Genomic DNA, 18,394 nt, shown 5'->3' on the forward strand with positions numbered 1-18,394 from the left:
TGGCTGGAACCATGGCTGCATGCAGGTAGACAAGGTGCTGAAGGAGCCAAGAGTTCTACATCTTGATCTGAAGGCAGCAGAAGGATACTGAGTGCCACACTGGGCAAAGCTTGAGCATATAAGACAGCAAAGCCTGCTACCACAGTGACACACCTCCTCCAACAAGGCTGTACCCTTTAATAGCACCACTTCCTATAGCCAAGCATTCAAACACACGAGTCTATGGGGGCTATAAGCCTGTGGGAGACATGCCAGATTCAAACCATATCAGAATCTTGGGATATATTTAGCTCTTGGGAGAATGCAAACAACTAAGATCCACATTCTTCAGTAGTTCTGGAACAAAAAACAAAATAGTGTTAAGATGAAAAGTCTCAAACAGGAGATTCAACCTCAGTTATATAGAAATCCCATCTCTCTATAAAATACCCAGTTCACAACAGAAAGGAATTAGAGGGTTGGATCTCATTGGACTGCTATTCAGACAATTTGTTCATCTTCTGTGAACTTTCTCTTTATCCTGTATCTAAACCAGTGATTTTCAGCCGGCAGGTTGTGACCCTTTGAGTGGGTATCAAACAACCCTTTCACAAGTTTAGAGAAGAGAACAGAACAGAAGAGAAAAGATTGAAGAGGAAACCAGACACTCATCTAGCCAATCCCAAGCCCAGTGGAACTCCCTGCTGGGACCATTACCTACATCTGGAAGGGCTGCCCACCCTAAACCTACCATTGGTACTGTGCAGGCAGACTTGCTTCTATCAAGGACTGAGGAAGCAGACGAGCAAAAGCAACTGCTGTGAAGCCAGTCACAACACACAATAACAATAACCCACAATGCACTGTTGATGGAATTGCAAGTCCTGTGCTTGTGGCTGCCAGGCTTTTATCACTGTGACTGATACCCAGAAGGAAAAATTTCAAAGAGGAAAGACTGGCTTTGTTTTTAGCCTACGGTTTCAGAGGTTTTAATCCACAATTAGCTTCTCCGATGCTTTTAGCCCATGGCAAGACAAAAACATGAAGAAAGGATGCAGAAGAAGCAAGTTGTTTACCTCACACTGCCCCAAAAAGCAGAGGAGAAAGCAGAAGGGGCAAGGGCCAAGAATTGTTAGGGGCAAACCCATGTGGTCTACTTCTTCCTATGCCATCATATTATGAATTGATCAAGGAACAAGTCCATTGATTAGGCTGATTACTTCTCCAAACACCCTCAGCTGGTAACCACACCCTTAGTATGTGACCCTGTGGGAAAATATCATATCTGCACCATAACATGCATAATGCAGATCACTTTGGGCTCATAAAATTTTTGCGGACAATACCACTTTATATCATTCTTTATGGGTGATACAGCTGCCAGCCACGATAGTGTAGGGATGTGATTGACAGTCCAAGCTCTAAGGTTCATACTCTTTCATCTAAGCCACACTAACTTTAGTAGTTAAATAAAGAGGATATCACAGAGTTAATTGAAGGCATGAATCTTTTCAGTTATATATAGTTCATGGTATAAATTAACTGACACCCACTCCCTCAGCAGGCCCTATCAGTGAGACTCATGTGAAGGAAGATGGCACAGTACCTCAGTCCAGTGAGAGGACAGAGGACTGCTGAATACGGGGGTATTCGGAGAGTCGATGCACCATCCCAAAGGGCTCACATTCATAGGGCAGAGAGGAAAGGTGACAAGTGAAGGTGAACCAAACAAAGGCACAATGAGGCCAATTAAAAACAAAATAGACAACATGCAAAATCTTCTAAAACAAAGACTATTTTGTCTCTAAGTGAAAAATCATAGTTTTCTCTTTCTTTAGGGTCTCACCATAAGCCTCCAACTCCCCAGGCTGGCCTGGAACTTGCTATACAGACAGGATGGCCTCAAGATCATAGTAATTCTTCTACTGCTGCCTGGTGAGTACTGGAATTACAGGCATGTGCCACCATCCCTGGCCTTAAAGTCATATTTTTTTTTTTGAAACAACCAATTTTCATTGATTTGATCAAAATGCTCCTCACCTCAAAAACAAAAAGTCCAAGAGATGCTATACAGGCCCAGCAGGGAGCAGAAGAGGTTTCTGGGAGGTGTCTGACTATCTCTCCTCTCTGAGTCCTTTGTATACTCTAAATTTGAAGGGGACACAAAAGGTTTTATTTTGTTTAAGATGCTTGAGAGGACTCTAGAGGCCCACTCCCGGAGGCCCAGAGCTGTGCTCACAGTGAATTGAGTTGCGTAGATCCTGCATTTCAAGGGAACAGAGAATGTACTTAATGACATGTTGCATTTTATCACAAGGTTTAGGCAGTCAGTCAACGAAGAGGAGCAGCAAAGAATCAAAATGAAGACAACATTTTGTAGAGGAGTGCTAGCAAAAATGGCCAACATTTGCCACACCGGGGAATGGGCACAGCAGGAGCAGTGAATGCAAGAGTACTACACTCCTGTCACACACACACACAAACACACACACACACACACACACACACACACACACACGACATGCACATGCATACACACATGCATGGATATTCACACATGCAGACATAAGTAAGCATACATGCTCTCCCATGCACAGACATGCACACTCATGCACACATGTGCCCATGCACAGGCATACATGCACACACACAGGGGCATGCACACATACATGCACACACACAGGAGTGCACAGACATACATGCACACACAGGGGCGCAGACACATGCATGCACATACATACACACATACATGGACAGGCACACATGCCCCACCACCCACACACATGCATACTCATGGACACATATGCACATGCACAGGCACACGCACACGCACAGGCACACACAGGCATGCACACATACTTGCACTTACAACTGTTTCCTGGGCATTCAGGCCACAGGAGCAGTTCTGATGACCCCTATGCCTTGGTGCTCTTGACACATACACAGCCCCATCTTAATGGCTGGTGAGAACTGCCGTCGGACTTCTGCCATCCAGCCTCTTAAAGTACTCCAACAGAGAGCAAGAGGCAGGAGAAGAGGGTGAGAATGACATACATTGATATCAATTTCATTTATTTTTTTTTTTGAAGTAAAAGAACTTTGAGCAGCATCCAGAGTTCCTTATGTTATTTTGATTCACTTTTCCAACACACTTTCTGAGTGGAAATTCACATTAGCACCCATCCCTGAGGATGTTTCAGTCTCCTCCGTAGCTCTCCCTCAACTTGGCACTGACATAAGACTCCAGTCAAAGGATGTGAAGTGGATTCGATATAGAACCAAATGCTAATGACAGTCATTAGACGGGATGGCGGGATTAGCACATTCTCCATCCCTCACCAAACCCTAACATGAAGAACAAGGCAATTCTTGACAGAGTGAGGGCAGGTTCATGGTCCACCTTATGAGGCTGGTGCTGATGGTGGAGAAATGCTGAGCAGTGCCCGGGTGGTTTGAAACAGACACCAGATATGTGGTACATCTCTTGCGATGATATTATCATGTGCTAAAATGAAAATTTTTAAAAGAGAAAAAACCTTTTGGGATGCAGCAACCCTTTGCCAATTACTTAAGTATTGTAGCTGGCACAACTTCAGCTGTCAAGCTTGCGTCCTTACAGAAAGTGGATGTTAGGAGAAAAACGATAAAAATGAAATTAATATGTATTTTTTAAATACAAAAATGGAGATGTTCTAGAAAGTATCCAGATTCCAAGCATTGTGTTCTGGTCCCTTTGTTACTGCTTTGAGGATGTTGCCAGGGCTCTGTGACCTGGTGGGACAGGGGCTCTCACACATTTGAGTTCTGTGGACTCAACATTTCTGGAGGGTTTTAATATCAGCCCTTCTGGACTGCAATTTAATACCATTATGCTTGCACTCTTCCTATTTCCAGTTTTGAAAGTGTCAGCAAAATGCATAATCCTCAGAAATGGTCACAAATTCTGAATTTGAAAAAAAAATATATTTTCTGGGCTTCCTCTCCTGCCCCTAAGTTGGGGGATGGAACACAAAGAGGCCTCACCACATAGGGATCCTTTTGTGTCACTTACAGAAGGGTGGCAGACAGTAGGTTTCATCTCTTTTGAGAACCGAGGAAGTAACACAAACACTAACCTGTGCTTTGTGTTCTGGAAACCTCAGGCTTTACCACAGAGGCCAGAAGGCTTTCACTGGACACTAAATGCCCCAGACACTGCATTTCCAGTGCCAGACTGATTGGCAAAGGTTGCTCAGAACTTCCACAGAGATGCCACCCCAAAGCTTTTCAGGAGAGAGTTGGAGTTGACCATGGCTATTTGTTCTGGTGGTGAGGAGGGAGCTACACAGCAGAAATGGAGTGTATTTGCTATCCCCAAACATGGAACTCTCTAGAACAACCTTAGTAAAGCCTCCCCAAAGAACTATAAACCTATCATTCACATGATATAAATTACAATAATTTAGTTACAATAAGTTGCCTAGTAGACATTCTAAGTTCATAATATCTATCACACACAGGTCCAGTTAACTTTCACCCATACGGAAGATTTGGGCATATGTGTCTTAGGTCACTTTTTAAGGTCATTTCCTATTACATCTGCTCACTGTGCTCTTTTCTCCTTTCTCTCCTCTCAGTCTGATATAGTTATTCATTAGTTTCATTATCAGATTATCATGCCCAACTTCCATGTAGAGCACTCATGGCACCAAGGACCCTGTCCTGTTGTCTTCACATTATACCGCTCACCAGACACACATGCACACACATGCACACACATGCACACACACGCACACACATGCACACACATGCACACACATGCACACACACACGCACACGCGCGCGCGCACGCACGCACACACATGGACACACACACGTCCTGCTCATCATGGTTCCTGGCACTCAACAGATATTCACTGAGCATTTGCTGAATGTCCTGAAGAGCAAGGATCGATCTATTTTCTATTTTTTTTCCAGAAAAATCTCTTCATCCCATCCCCTTCTAGGAGACAAGATCTAAAAGTCCTTGGCATGCCATATATTGGTTTTGTGACCTTGAGAAATAGAATACGCATCTCCTCATCGTTAAAACAAAGGGGATGAGGCTATAGTTTTCAAAGCCACTTTTGTAATGACATCACCTTTTCACATAAAATTCCACAAAGCCCATGGAGAGGCAAGGCATGGCAAAGGGAGGAGATGGGTCCTCTCAGAGTGAAGGTGTGTGATGAAGGGCATCCACTGACTGTTCCCACACAGCTCCTCCTGGGACTGCATGCAAGCAAGCCACCAAAGAACACATAGAAACCTCATTAAAAAAAATCTCTCAATGTTTAAATAATCATGTGTTTACTGAGAGCAGTTAAAAAACAGTCTAAAGAAAGATGTCTCCTGCATTTTCACCCAGCTTTCTGCATAGGATCTATAAAACAGAACAAGATCCTTTGGAGAAAGAATGGGAATGGACTGAGGGTTTCTGGACTGCACACTTAAAAATTATTAGGATGGGCTGGGATGCTCTGCTCCTCTCTGTTCCAGAAACAGCTGCATCTTCTTGTGCAGTGCCAGCCTGTCCCATAGACTAAATGGTGAAGGTCGGTGTGAATGGATTTGGCCGTATTGGGCGCCTGGTTACCAGGGCTGCCTTCTGCTCTGCATCTGGCAAAGTGGAGATTGTTGCCATCAGCAACCCCTTCATTGACTTCAACTACATGATCTACATGTTCCAGTACGACCCCACTCATGGAAAATTCAACAACACAGTCAAGGCTGAGAATGGAAAGCTTGTCATCAATGGGAAGTCCACCACCATCTTCCAATTGAGAGATCCCACTAACATCAAATGGGGTGATGCTGGTGCTGAATATGTCGTGGAGTCTACTGGCATCTTCACCACCCGGGAGAAGTCCGGGGCCCACTTCAATGGTAGAGCCAAGAGGGTCATCATCTCCGCCCCTTCTGCCAATGCCCCCATGTTTGTGATGGGTGTGAAACACGAGAAATATAACAAGTCGCTCAAGATTGTCAGCAATGCATCCTGCACCACCAATTGCTTAGCCCCCCTGGCCAAGGTCACCTATGACAACTTTGACATCATGGAAGGGCTCATGACCATGGTCCATGTCATCACTGCCACTCAGAAGACTGTGGATGGCCCCTCTGGAAAGCTGTGGTGTGATGGCTGTGGGGCAGCCCAGAACATCATCCCTGCATCCCCTGGTGCTGCCAAGGCTGTGGGCAAGGTCATCCCAGAGCTGAACGTGAACTCACTGGTATGGCCTTCCGTGTTCCTACCCCCAATGTATCTGTTGTGGATCTGACATGCCCGCCTGGAGAAACCTGCCAAGTGTGATGGCATCAAGAAGGTGGTGAAGCAGGCAACCGAGGCCACACTGAAGGGCATCCTGGGCTACACTGATGACCAGGTGGTCTCCTGCAACTTCAACAGCAACTCTCACTCTCACACCTTTAAAGCTGGGGATGGCATTGCTCTCAATGACAACTTTGTAAAGCTCATTTCATGGTAGGACAGTGAATACAGCTACAGCAACAGGGTCATAGACCTCATGGCCTACATGACCTCCAAGAAGTAAGAAACCCTGGACCACCCACACTAGCAAGGACAGTGAGAGCAAGAGAGAGGCCCTCAGTTGCTGAGGAGTCCCTGTCCCCAACACTGAGCATCTCCCTCACAATTTCCATCCCATAATAACAGGAGGGGCCTAGGGCGCCCTCCCTACTTTCTTAAATACCATCAATAAAAGTTTGCTGCACTCCCCCCCCAAAAAAGATGGGATGGGTGCGGCAGCCAGCACTCAAGAAACAGGGGCAGGGAGATCTTGGTGAGTTTGAGGATAGCCTGGTCTCCATTGTGAGTTCCGGGTTAGCAAGGGATACATAGCAAGATCCTGTCTCAAAAGCAAAAACTATTACGATGGTAAAATGTATGCTTTGTATTGTAAAAATCCAATCAAACTGTACAAAGGGAACCCTTAAAGACTTGAATCTACGAGAAGGTGTTCCCCAATGGCTAACTATAAAACTCTGCCATTGCATAAATTCACTGTTGAAACTGGGCATGGTGGCACATGCAAGCATTAGAGCTGAGGCAGACATGAGAGTGTGGATCCAGTCACGACGCATAGGGAGACACAGTCGACAGACAAGCAACAAGCAAGCAAGCAGAGGTTGCACCTTGTCTGTTGCACTCTAGAGTCTGTAGTACTAGACAAACCTCCAACACGAGTCAGCGTAAGATGCTACCCAAGTTTTATGGTTCCCTCCACTGTGAAGTTTAAGAAGCTCGAATCTGGCCTCTAACAAACATGCTCCCAAGTGGTCTTTTTATTAGTGTCTGTTTTCATTTTTTTTCCTACTAGTAATTCCCCAGTGACTTTTTATGATCTCCAGGAGTCGGTTCCTCGGGTTTACTTAACTCATTTTGATTTATCGGACGGTGGGGATGCATCCGTTTCCCTCCTCCTGCAGAATGGTCTTGGTGTTCTCGCTTTATTATATCTTCCATTTGTAATGTCATCTCAGAGTGTTTATGGCCGCTCTGTGACATGTTGGCTATGCCAGAATGATCATGGCCCACTGAGACTCTCTGTCTCTCTTCTGCTTGCTTTTTTTTCTCCTAAAATATTTATACATAAAAGGTACATATAACATTACATAAATTCAGCAGGTGTGATCATATCATGGGTTCTCATTGGAAAATGCAGTATTTCATTTTGGCTTAGCTTTCCCTTCCCATGTATCACCCTCTCCATCTTCATTATCTCTGTGGACAGCATGGTGCTCATATTCACAACCCACAGTGCATACGACGATGCTGTCTTCTATGCTCACATCTTCCTAAATGAATGGCTGCGTATAATATACAAGCATTTACACTGCATAGATGAATATAAATATATCCGCAGAGAGGCTCGGTCATTACTTTGCAGAAATTGGAACCTGCTCGTATTTTCAAATGTTGATTTTTCTTAATAATAACACTCAAGTGACTGTGTAACTTTTTATTCTGCAATATGCTGTAATTTATTCAACCACTGACTCGCTGATGAGCAAACCCACTGTTTCTCTTTATTTTATTTAGTTCCTCTGAAATAATGCTGTAATGAACATACTTGTAGGTGTGTAGGAGCTGTGCTTTTCTTCCTATGGGCACAGACACCTAAAAGATGCATCTCAGAGAAAAACACACACACACACACACACACACACCATTTAATAGATGACATCAGAAGACATTCTAATCAGTGATAGAGTCCTTGCCTATCATGCATGAGGCCCTGGGCTCAAGTTCCCTTCTCTCTTTCTGCCTCCCTCTCTCTCTTCTTTCTTTTCTCCTTCCTCCCTCCTTTCCTCCCTCCCCCCCCCCCAGCATTACCTGAAGCAATTCACCTTCTCACCAGCCACGTAGAGAGTAGCACATTTCCTCTGTCAAGACATCCCTAATCAACAGGACAGGCTGGCCCTCCCTTTAGCTCCTGCCCCTCTGGTGAGTCGTTTATGTGCCACTTTGAGGATGTCATCACATGTCCCATGGCCCATTTTGACCATGAGCTTTTCCTGTTGAGCTTTGTGTCCCCATCCTTCACATTTTTTTTTTTCATGAGAAATCTCTGTAGTTTTGTGGCAAACATTTGTTCCCTGTCTGTTCTGTTAATTGACTTTGTTTTTAGTTACTTTTAGGGATTATTTATCTGCTATGTGGCAGACAGATTGGACTGAGGGTATAACATTGCACAGAATAGACAAAATTCCTTCTTTCTTGGACTGCACGTTTGAGTAGTGAAAGCTCTTCACAAATTAAATAAATATCATTCATTGCATTTTAATATGACTTATAAAAGTTTAATGCAGGCAAACAGGCCTGGCTTCTGGAACTCCTGGGTCTCTGGTTTTAGCTAACCAGGGATCTCCTACCTTGGGCTGTGGACAAGGTCGCTTCAGTTTCCTTGTACTCTTATGCTTTTAAACCATGACAGACATGAATATGAGCCCAGGTTAAAATTTCATAGTCACAGTGCTGGAGAGATGGCTCAGCAGCTAAGAGCATCAGCTGCTCTGCCAGAGGTCCTGAGTTCAATTCCCAGCACCCACATATTGCTTCACGACCATCTGTGACTCCAGTCCCAGGGGAGCCAGTGACCTCTTCTGGTCTCCAAAGGTACTGTGCACATATTGTGCAAATACATGCATACATATACACATACATACATACACACATACACACATATATACATACATACATACACACATATACATGCATATACATACATACATACATACACACATACATACACACATACATACACACATACACACATACAGGTAAAATACCCACAGGCATAAAATTATCTTGAGTTCTCAACATTTTATTGAGTTATTTTGTCATGATGCCATTAACTCTTTCCTTTCTGTTGCAGTTCAAAGCTATAACATTTTTTTTGTAGTCTATTAAGGACATTATACCACAGCCTAGGGAATCATTAATTACTTCACCGAATCACAGCAAGCTGCCATTTTGCAGATAAAATGTGGTTGAATGCCAGCAGTTACACATGGTTTAACCCACAGATAAGAAACGAAAATGAAATAAATATTCATTAAAGGCAACTGCACACTTGATACCGTGGTGCCGTTTTAATGGACAGCATTTCATTTGCTTCTGCTTTGGGGATACTGTGAGTTCCGCTTTAAGAGAGACCACACCTACGGGTGTGGATGCTCACCTCTGTTAGTGGCTGAGATGAAGGGCCGGGGTTAACCTCACATCCTCTGTGACTTGAGAATTCAATTCAACACAGATCTTTAAAGCAGTCTCCAGGGTCTTGAATAGTACTGAGGACTTTAAAAATAGTGCCCAGGTTCCACACCTAAACTAGCCTTTGAGTCAGAGATACCCAGGAAATAGGTGAAATGGAGTCTTTAAATCTGCAAAACTTACATCATACAAAGAAAATAAAATATACGCAGAGTTAATACAAGAGGGATTCCAGGTGTCTCTTTGTTGGTACAGATAAAATACACGATTCCACTTGTCTTATGCTTTCTAAATGTAATTATTACTTAAGCATATGTGGACCATAGTCCTCAGCACATAGTAGGCATGCAATGATTATTAATTTGTTTAATTAATAAAATAAGTCAGTCTATTAGAAAACATAACTATAAAGAAAAGTTTAATATAATTTATAATTCTACCATTAGCACACAGATTTTAAATTTCCATGTTTTTATTTTTTAATTAATTAATTAATATCTTAGACACTGTCCTCCCTAACGGTATCCCTCCCTCCATTCCCCTCCCCTTCTTCTCTGAGAGGGTGCCCCTCCTGTATACCCCTCCCCTGGCACATCAAATCTCTACAGGATTGGGCACATACTCTTTCACTGAGGCAGTACAAGCCATCCCTCTGCTACTTATGCGCTGGGAGGCCTCTGTCCAGTCTGTGTATGCTCTTTGGTTGATGGCTCAGTCTCTGAGAACTCTCCGGGTCCAGGTTAGTTGTCATTGTTGGTCTTTCTGTGGAGTTCCTATCCCCTTCAAGGCTTTCAATCCCACCCCCAGCTCTTCCATACATGTCCCAGATCTCTGTCCAATGTTCAGCTGTAGGTATTTGCATCTGTTTTAGCCAGTAAGCTGCTGGGTGGAGCCTCCCAAAGGATAGTTATGCTATGCTCCTATGTGCAAGCATAACAGAATACCATTACTAGTGTCAGGGGTTGGTGCTTACCCATGAGGTGGGTCTCAGCTTGGGCTGGTTATTGGTTAGCCATTTCTTTAGTCTTTACTCCATCTTTGTCCCTGCAATTCTTTTTGACAGGACAGATTTTGGGTTGAAAGTTTTGTGGGTGAGTTGGTGTCCTTATCTCACCACTGGGTGTACTACCTGACTACCGGATGTGGCCTCTTTGAGTTCCATGTCTTCATGCACATTCTCAAACTACTGTCCTTCAGAAATATGGTACCAACAGATGATTCTTTTAAAATTGCATTGGGGGCTGATGAGAAGGCTCAGTGGGTAAAGGTGCTTGCCACTAAGCCCAAGGACTTGAGTTTGATCATCAGAACCTTCCTGGTAGAAGAAGAAAACCAACTCCCTCCAACAGTTGTTCTCTGTTCTCAACTTGTGTGTTATGGCATGAATACACACACACACACACACACACACACACACACACACACACACACACACACATTAATTAATCCATTACTGTAGAATTGCATTTGACATGGCTCGTAGCTCAGAAGCAAGGTACGTGCTTACTTAGTATGCATGAAGCCCTGGGTTTAGTCATCAATACCAAAAATAACATTAACTTAAAACTTTACAGTTGCATATGGGTATATTTAGTATTATGAAAATATATAGCAAAAACAAAACAATAACATAAACTCAGAACACTGAGACCTGGAAGATCAGAAAGCCAGATTTCATCAGGTTTCTCCTTTAGCTTGACTCTGCAAGTGAACTCCCTGTATCACTTCAAGTTGAAAAGGTTTATCTATCCTTTGACTGACTACTGTCAAGTTGGAGTCCAGGGATCTATTTTAAGGAGTCCAGGAGCTCCCAGATATTCCATACAGTCCAGACGGCATCACTTGAGCCGTAACCTCCAGTGTCCCGTAATTATCGCAGGGAGGATGGTATAGGTTGGGTTTCAAAGGATGGCTTCCTCAAAACTGCATAAATGTAAAATAAACTGTGAAATGAAAGAAGAGAGAGCAGAAGAAGAGGTGGTGGTAAAAGGTCCTGTGGAAACCAGAGCAGAGTTGGGGAGGGGTGCTAGGACGTGTGGCTAGGCAGAGGGACACTGATTGGTGCTGTTTGCTTGCTGACAACCTGAAAGTTGGAAATCATTTGAGCAACAGCGGTACATGGTGTGACCTTGTAGTCTTCAACAAACAGCTCCATTTACTCTCCCCTTTGTACAGAACAGCTTTTTCAAACTACTGCTTCAAAGCTACAGTCCCCCCTTTTTTCTCTCTCTCTCATTTTAACTCTAACTCAGACTAATTACAAAGAAATGAATATTTTATCATCGTTCTTATGATAACCCGAGGCTATTGAATCTTGGAGTTGGAGCCACTGTTTAATTCCATCTTTAAAAAAAAATGCTATTAAAAATGATTTTCTCCATCCATAAAATACACATGAGTATTTGATAAAATTTCCTGATATTTAAACTAGGAGGTATGATTTTGTTCTCGAGAACCAGCTACACTGGGACACGATTAAAAAAGATGAATCCCTCATAGGCACATTGATTAGGATTTCATTCTCCCTTCCGTGCGGTTGCTTTTTAATTAGTTTGTTCCAAAGCCTCAACTTGGCCTAAAACTCCCTCTTCTTTTATTGGAATAAAACCAGTCTCACCGACTTGCCCATTGTGTAATCGCACTTCTGGGCGTTCTCTATCATGAATGTCCTTCAATCAAATGTCAGGGCAATGGATAGCATAGGTTGCAGAGGTTGTTACAGGAGTCGGTGCTGTCTTGCTGCTAGGAGAGCCCTGACCAAGCGCTCCCTGCAGTTTATTTGGACTGACAGTTGTGAGCAAGTTCTTGTGATGAGTCCTGTGTGGATGGGAACCCACTGAGGGTGAGGTTGGCGTGTCCCACATAAAGATATCTGCCTCTCTGTACACCTTTACAAGGCAAAAGGGAGCAGACAATATCCTATGCAAAAGGAATCAATCAATCGATTGATCGATCGATCGATCTATAAATGGCAAGCATATGAAAATTTTTGCTCATGCCTCTCTGCAAATCAAAGATCTTAGAGGCATTTAAGATCGTGTGTGTGTGTGTGTGTGTGTGTGTGTGTGTGTGTGTGTGTGTGTGTGTGCCATGCGCATGTCTGGTGCCCAAGGAGCCTAGAAGATCATTTCCTATCTCTCTACAGTTGAGTTCCAGACGGTTGTAAGCCACCATGTGATTGCTGGGAACAGAATATAGGAGTATATGGTAGCCAGTTTAAACTCTCAACTAGACTAGAGCATGACTTGCCAGGGCATTTGGTTAACCGATATTCTAAGTGTGTCCCATGGGGGGGTGAGCTTAGGTGAGTTCTTCATCTGAAACAAGAAACTAAGAACAGATTGTGCACACAATCTGGGTGGGCCTCCTCCAAGATTCTTCCGTGTAACTGAGTTTATTTGAAAACAACAGAAAATTGTATATGGGGGTTTGCAATCCGTGATGAGATCACCGTAGGTCACACTCCTCCAAGCTGAGTCAGGAAAAGGGCGATTCTTTTTAAAACCAAGAACTCATATAAACTGCTTTGAAATCAAAGGTTGCCAAGGTTGAAGGTCGCAGAGGTTGTTACAGGAGTTGGTGCTTGGCTTGTTGCTAGGAGAGCCCTGACTAAGTGCTCCATGCAGTTTACTTAGACTGATAGTTGTGAGCAGGTTCTTGTGATGAGTCCTTAAGTCCTGTTAAAGCCTTTAAGTGAAATATTTGTCGTGGTATGCGCTAAGTCCACTCTCTTAGAGACTGACAGAGGCAGATGGCAACAAAAGGTGGAAAGGGAAAATTAGAATTTGTTCTCTCCACTTGAATGTTTTGAAGCTGAGACACTGACCTTCTGAATTCAGACCAACACTTATGCCATTGGTTGCCGTGGTTCTTAGACCTTCAGACTTGAAGCTGACTACGGTTTGTGAGACTAGCGTAAGCTCTCTCCAGTTTCTTTTTATAGGCATTCAGAGCTATGAGTTTTCCTCTTAGCACTGTTTTCATTGTGTCCCATAAGTTTGGTATGATGAGCCTTCATTTTCATTAAATTCTAAAACATCTTTAATTTCTTTCTTTATTTCTTCCTTGAGGAAGCCATCATTGAGTAGAGCGTTGTTCAGTTTCCAAGTGTATGTGGGCTTTCCATTGTTTTTGTCATTATTGAAGACCAGCCTTAGTCCGTGGTGATCTGATAGGATGCATGGGATTATTTCAATCTTTTTGTATCTGTTGAGGACTGTTTTGTAACCAATTATATGGTCTATTTTGGAGAAGGTACCATGAGGTGCTGAGAAAAAGCTATATTCTTTTGTTTTAGGGTGAAATGTTCTATCCATATCTGTTAAATCCATTTGGTTCATAACTTCCGTTAATTCCACTGTGTCTCTGTTTAGTTTCTGTTTTCATGATCTGTCTATTGTTGAGAGTGGGGTGTTACAATCCCCCACTATTATTGTGTGGGGAACAATGTATCTGCTTATTTCTTGTCTACTCCTCTTGGGTATATTTGTTTCTTTTTGTTCTAGAGCTTTCAGGTGTGCTGTCAAGTTGTTAGTGTATGCTCTTTCCAAGACTCATTCCAAGACTTTGCTTGGAAAATTGTTTTCCAGCCTTTTACTCTGAGGTAGTGACTATCTTTGTCACTGAGGTGCGTTTCCTGTATGCAGCAAAATTCTGGGTCCAGTTTACATATCCAGTCTATTAGCCTATGTCTTTTTATTGGGGAATTGAGTCCATTGATGTTAAGAGATTTTAAGGAAAAATGATTGTTGCTTCCTGTAATATTTTTTATTAGATGTGGAATTATGTTTGTGTAGCTATCTTCTTTTGGGTTTGTTGGAAGATTACTTTCTTTCTTTTTCTAGGTTGTGGTTTCCATCCTGGTGTTGGAATTTTTCATCTATTATCCTTTGTAGAGATGGATTTCTGAAAAGATAGTGTATAAATTTGGTTTTGTCATGAAATATCTTGCTTTCTCCATCTATAGTAATTGAGAGTTTTGCTGGGTATAGTAGCCTGAGCTGGCATTTGTGTTCTCTTAGGGTCTGTATGATATATTTCCAGGATCTTGTGGCTTTTATAGTCTCTGGTGAGAAGTCTGGTGTAATTCTCATAGGTCTTCCTTTATATGTTACTTGACCCTTTCCCCTTGCTGCTTTTAATATTCTTTCTTTGTTTTGTGCACTTGGTGTTTTGATTATTATGTGATGGGAGGAATTTTTCTCTGGTCTAGTCTATTTAGAGTTCTGTAGGCTTCTTGTATGTTCATGGGCATCTCTTTCTTTAGGTTAGGGAAGCTTTCCTCTATAACTTTGTTGAAGATATTTACTGGCCCTTTAAGTTGGAAATCTTCACTCTCATCTATACCTATTATCCTTAGGTTTGGTCTTCTCACTGTGTCCTAGATTTCCTGGATGTTTTGGGTTAGGAGCCTTTTGCATTTTGCATTTTCTTTGACAGTTGTGTCAATGTTTTCCATGGTATCTTCTGCACATGAGATTCTCTCTTCTATCTCTTGTATTCTGTTGGTGATGCTTGCATCTATGACTCCTGATCTCTTTCCTAGGTTTTCTATCTCCAAGGTAGTCTCCCTTTGTAATTTCTTTATTGTTTCTACTTCCATTTCTAGATACTGGATGGTTTTGTTTAATTCCTTCACCTCTTTGGTTATGGTTTTCTTGTAATTCTTTAACGGATTTTTGTGTTTTCTCTTTAAGGGATTCTACCTGTTTACCTGTGTTCTCCTGTATTTGTTTAAGGGAGTTATCTATGTTCTTCTTAAAGTCCTCCATCATCATCATGAGAAGTGATTTTAAATCTGAATCTTGCTTTTCCGGTGTGATGGGGGTGTCCAGGACTTACTATGGTGGAAGAGCTGGGTTCTGATGATGCCAGGTAACCTTGGTTTCTTTTGCATATGTTCTTGTGCTTGCCTTTTGACATCTGGTTATCTCTAGTGCTACCTACACTCACTGTCTCTGACTGGAGCCTGCCTCTCCTGTTATCTTGTTTGTGTCAGAACTCCTCAGAGTCCAGCTGTCTCTGTGATCCTGTGATCCTGAGATCCTGGGTGAAAGAGCTCCTGGGACTCAGGCTGCCTCTGGGTGTTGTGGGATCGGGTGCAGAGCTATGACCCTGGGAGTATTAGAGCTCCAGGGAGTCCAGCTTCCTCAACAGCTCTTGAGTACACTGGTTCCTCTAGGATGGGTCAGGATATAGTGTCTTCACGGGAGCATACCAGCTAGGAGTCTGCCTCAGCAACAAGGACCAAGCATGGGGGCGGAACTGGGGTGGTATTCGAGAGGGTGGGGTTTTGGTGGGTGATGGGTCCTGAGTGAGCTGGGCTCCCAGCTGCAGCTCTGGGGCATTGGGTTGTGGGGGAGGGTTCTTACCAGCTGCTCTGAGTACAGTGGTTCCTCTAGGATGGGTCAGGATATGGTGTCTTCACAGGAGCAGACCAGCTAGGAGTCTGCCCCAGCAAAAAGGCTATATAGCCCATTCTTACTGTCTTTATTATACAAGAGATAAAACTCAGTTTCATAATGGTGCAGGACCAGGTTCAAGTTCACAGAGAAAGCAGCTAATCTTGGATTTGTTGGATCTCCTTGGTGTGTGATATTATGCCCTTAATTATGAGTTTGGTGTATAGTTTAACAGTCACCAGCTTTGCACTGGTCTCCTGTGAGGACTGTGTGTGGGCAATTGTAGCTTGGTAGGAACAGCAAACAAAACAAAGTATTTGAATGGTCTTAGGCTCAACATTATATAAGAATATAAGCTAGGTCTGATTTTTATTGGTTATTTTATTTATTTATTTATTTATTTATTTATTTATTTATTGGTTTTTTGAGACAGGGTAGCCCTGGCTATCCTGGAATTCACTCTGTAAACCAGGCTGGCCTTGAACTCAGAAATTCACCTGCCTCTGCCTCCCAAGTGCTGGGATTAAAGGTGTGTGCCTCCCACCACCGCCTGGCTTATTTACATTTCAAATGTTATATTTATTTACATTTCAAACTCCTTCCTGGTCTCCCTTCTGCAAACCCTCCAACCCATCCTCCTCCCCCTTTGCCTCTAAGAGGGTGCTCCCTCACCCTCCCAACCTTTCCAGCCTTACCACTCTAGCATCTCCCTATTCTGGGGCATCAAGCCTCTACAGGACCAAGGGCCTCCCCTCCCATTGATGCCAGATAAGGCAATCCTCTGCTAACGTATGTAGCTGGAGCCATGGACCCATCCCATACTCTTTGGTTGGTAGTTTAGTCCTGGGAGCTCTGGAGCATCTAGTTAGTTGATATTGTTGTTCTTCGATAGGTCTGACTTTAAAAAAAAAGCAAACTAACTAATAATAATGTGGAATAAGCATTTTGTTATAGGAATTTGAACTCAAGTCTTATATAGACTCTATGGAAGGTTTGATGGCCCTGTCTCTAATGGGCCTCAAGTGTCTGCAGATTAGTGGGGCTGATAATGGGGAGAGAGCTAGATGTGAAGCAAGAAGAAGAAGGGAAATCTCGACTTTACACTCTCCCCTTACTGCTCCCAGCTTTGGTGACATACGAAGATGCCAAAAATGCTTGTGCCTGCTGCAGCGCATACACTGGGGTTGGGAACTGGAGGAAGTGAAAGATGAGATCTGGTAGGGCAGGAAAATTGCAGCGGTGGCTGCGGCCCGTTGCCAACGAGGTGAGCCAGCAAGTTCACGGTGATGTGCTTGAGCTGAGGTAAGGCCCAGTGACCTCTGCTAACCTTGCTCTTTCATCTCTGCTCTTCACATCTCAAGCAAATGTCTCCATGGCTAATCCTCCTCCAGAGCCACCCAGGAAAGGGGACTTAAGGGATAAAATTCTGTTATTAGTTAACTGACACAGTACAAAAGCAGTACAAGAAAACATGGATAGGATTTCCTAGCCACAGACCTCTGCGTAGCACACAGCAGCACTGCCACGTTGCCCCTCTACTCGGGATGCCTCCACCTCTTGTCTTCTGCTAACAGATTACGCACCCAACTGACCGAGTGAATGAAATAGGTGCCCCCTGTTTACATTAATTACTTTTCTGTTATTATAAAACACTGTGCCCAAGGTGAACTTAAGGAAGAGGCTTTGTGGCTCATGGTTTCAGAGGGATGAGCCCACCATCCCAGGGAGACACTTCAGCAAGCAGCATGGCATGGCGCTGGGAGCGGAAAGCTGAGAGCTTGGTCACGTCACCAGTAGCAACCATAATACAGAGAGAGAGTAAACGGAAGTTGGGTGAAGCTATGTAATCTCGAAGCCTGCCCCTAATAATGTAATTCCTTAAGCCAGACTGTATTTCCTAAACCTCCCCAAACAGGACCGCCATCTAGAGACCAAGTCTTTGACTATCTGAGAAATGGGCACAGTTCTCAATCAAACCACCACACCTATCTTGATAGACCTTAGCCCAGTGTAGAAAGTTCTAAGACTCAAGGTATTAAGTCTTTAAACACGTGTCACTGTTCAAAACAGGTTTGACAGGAATTAAGTCATCTTAATTACATAGGAATTTTAAAAACAATGGTGACTGCTGATTCTCCCCACATTTTGGGAGAATTAGCTGTCTAATCTCTACAAAAGACACTGAAAAACCACCTGCAAAGTGCACTCAGCTATTTCCTCAGAGTTGGCTTGTATTCCACATAAAAACTTTCTATGTGAA

General features: G+C 43.3%; 1 pseudogene; it reads left to right on the plus strand.

Moving 5' to 3' along the window:
• The first annotated feature begins 5,543 nt into the window (after nt 1-5,543).
• On the plus strand, nt 5,544-6,551 carry LOC117693813 (glyceraldehyde-3-phosphate dehydrogenase pseudogene; annotated as a pseudogene).
• The last annotated feature ends 11,843 nt before the right edge of the window (nt 6,552-18,394 follow it).

Source organism: Arvicanthis niloticus, chromosome 21 (genome assembly GCF_011762505.2).
Source record: "Arvicanthis niloticus isolate mArvNil1 chromosome 21, mArvNil1.pat.X, whole genome shotgun sequence".
NCBI classification, from domain to species: Eukaryota; Metazoa; Chordata; class Mammalia; order Rodentia; family Muridae; genus Arvicanthis; species Arvicanthis niloticus.